The sequence below is a fragment of the Oncorhynchus tshawytscha genome, linkage group LG05 (genome assembly GCF_018296145.1).
Source record: "Oncorhynchus tshawytscha isolate Ot180627B linkage group LG05, Otsh_v2.0, whole genome shotgun sequence".
Classification (NCBI taxonomy): Eukaryota; Metazoa; Chordata; class Actinopteri; order Salmoniformes; family Salmonidae; genus Oncorhynchus; species Oncorhynchus tshawytscha.
This window is the reverse complement of record NC_056433.1, coordinates 892,699-895,959: the sequence shown is the minus strand read 5'-3', so window position 1 is coordinate 895,959 and position 3,261 is coordinate 892,699.

Here is a 3,261-nt window from a genome sequence, read left to right as displayed (position 1 = left end):
CTGTCATTCCCAGCAGATACAGATACTGTCATTCCCAGTCGATACAGATACTGTCATTCCCAGATACATATACTGTCATTCCCAGATACATATACTGTCATTCCCAGATACAGATACTGTCATTCCCAGTCGATAAAGACACTGTCATTCCCAGCAGATACAGATACTGTCATTCCCAGATACAGACACTGTCATTCCCAGTCAATACAGATACTGTCATTCCCAGATACTGTCAATCCCAGCCGATACAGATACTGTCACTCCCAGCCGATACAGATACTTCCATTCCCAGCCGATACAGATAATGCCATTCCCAGCCGATACAGATACTGTCATTCCCAGATACAGACACTGTCATTCCCAGATACATATACGGTCATTCCCAGCAGATACAGATACTGTCATACAGACACTCTCATTCCCAGCAGATACAGATACTGTCAATCCCAGCCGATACAGATACTGTCACTCCCAGCCGATACAGATACTGCCATTCCCAGCCGATACAGATACTGTCATTCCCAGCCGATACAGATACTGTCATTCCCAGATACAGATACTGTCATTCCCAGCGATACAGATACTGTCATTCCCAGCCAATACAGATACTGTCATTCCCAGCAGATACAGATACTGTCATTCCCAGCCGATACAGATACTGTCATTCCCAGCCGATGCAGATACTGTCATTCCCAGATACAGACACTGTCATTCCCAGTCGATACAGATACTGTCATTCCCAGATACTGTCATTCCCAGCCGATACAGACACTGTCATTCCCAGTCGATACAGACACTGTAATTCCCAGCAGATACAGATACTGTCAATCCCAGCCCATACAGATACTGTCACTCCCAGCCGATACAGATACTTCCATTCCCAGCCGATACAGATAATGCCATTCCCAGCCGATACAGATACTGTCATTCCCAGATACAGACACTGTCATTCCCAGATACATATACGGTCATTCCCAGCAGATACAGATACTGTCATACAGACACTCTCATTCCCAGCAGATACAGATACTGTCAATCCCAGCCGATACAGATACTGTCACTCCCAGCCGATACAGATACTGCCATTCCCAGCCGATACAGATACTGTCATTCCCAGCCGATACAGATACTGTCATTCCCAGATACAGACACTGTCATTCCCAGCTACAGATACTGTCATTCCCAGCCAATACAGATACTGTCATTCCCAGCAGATACAGATACTGTCATTCCCAGCCGATACAGATACTGTCATTCATAGCAGATACAGATACTGTCATTCCCAGCCGATGCAGATACTGTCATTCCCAGCCGATGCAGATACTGTCATTCCCAGATACAGACACTGTCATTCCCAGTCGATACAGATACTGTCATTCCCAGATACATATACTGTCATTCCCAGCCGATACAGACACTGTCATTCCCAGCCGATACAGATACTGTCATTCCCAGGTACATATACTGTCATTCCCAGCAGATACAGACACTGTCATTCCCAGCAGATACAGATACTGTCATTCCCAGATACATACACTGTCATTCCCAGCAGATACAGATACTGTCATTCCCAGATACAGATACTGTCAGTCCCAGACACAGATACTGTCATTCCCAGACACAGATACTGTCATTCCTAGACACAGACACTGTCATTCCCAGTTGATACAGATACTGTCATTCCCAGATAATGTTATTCCCAGCCGATGTAGATACTGTCATTCCCAGCCGATGCAGACACTGTCATTCCCAGCCGATGCAGACACTGTCATTCCCAGTCGATACAGATACTGTCATTCCCAGATACATATACTGTCATTCCCAGCCGATACAGACACTGTCATTCCCAGCAGATACAGATACTGTCATTCCCAGATACAGACACTGTCATTCCCAGCAGATAATGATACTGTCATTTCCAGCCGATACAGATACTGTCATTCCCAGATACAGATACTGTCATTCCCAGACACAGATACTGTCATTCCCAGACACGGATACTGTCATTCCCAGACACAGATACTGTCATTCCCAGTTGATACAGATACTGTCATTCCCAGTTGATACAGATACTGTCATTCCCAGCCGATGCAGATACTGTCATTCCCAGATACAGACACTGTCATTCCCAGCAGATAATGATACTGTCATTTCCAGCCGATACAGATACTGTCATTCCCAGATACAGATACTGTCATTCCCAGACACAGATACTGTCATTCCCAGACACAGATACTGTCATTCCCAGACACAGATACTGTCACTCCCAGCCGATACAGATACTGCCATTCCAGCCGATACAGATACTGCCATTCCAGCCGATACAGATACTGCCATTCCCAGCCGATACAGATACTGTCATTCCCAGATACAGACACTGTCATTCCCTGATTCATATACTGTCATTCCCAGCAGATACAGATACTGTCATACAGACACTGTCATTCCCAGCAGATACAGATAATGTCATTCACAGCCGATACAGATACTGTCATTCCCAGATACAGATACTGTCATTCCCAGCCGATACAGATAATGTCATTCACAGCCGATACAGATACTGTCATTCCCAGCCGATACAGATACTGTCATTCCCAGATAGACACTGTCATTCCCAGCCGATACAGATACTGTCATTCCCAGCCGATACAGATACTGCCATTCCCAGCCGATACAGATACTGCCATTCCCAGCCGATACAGATACTGTCATTCCCAGCTACAGATAATGTCATTCACAGCCGATACAGATACTGTCATTCCCAGCTACAGATACTGTCATTCCCAGCCGATACAGATACTGTCATTCCCAGATAGACACTGCCATTCCCAGCCGATACAGATACTGCCATTCCCAGCCGATACAGATACTGTCATTCCCAGATACAGATACTGTCATTCCCAGCCGATACAGATAATGTCATTCCCAGCCGATACAGACACTGTCATTCCCAGCAGATACAGATACTGTCAATCCCAGCCGATACAGATACTGTCATTCCCTCCCAGCCGATACAGATACTGTCATTCCCAGCAGATACAGATACTGTCATTCCCTCCCAGCCGATACAGATACTGTCATTCCCAGCCGATACAGATACTGCCATTCCCAGATACAGACACTGTCATTCCCTGATTCATATACTGTCATTCCCAGCAGATACAGATACTGTCATACAGACACTGTCATTCCCAGCAGATACAGATAATGTCATTCCCAGCCGATGCAGATACTGTTGTTCCCAGCCGATACAGATACTGT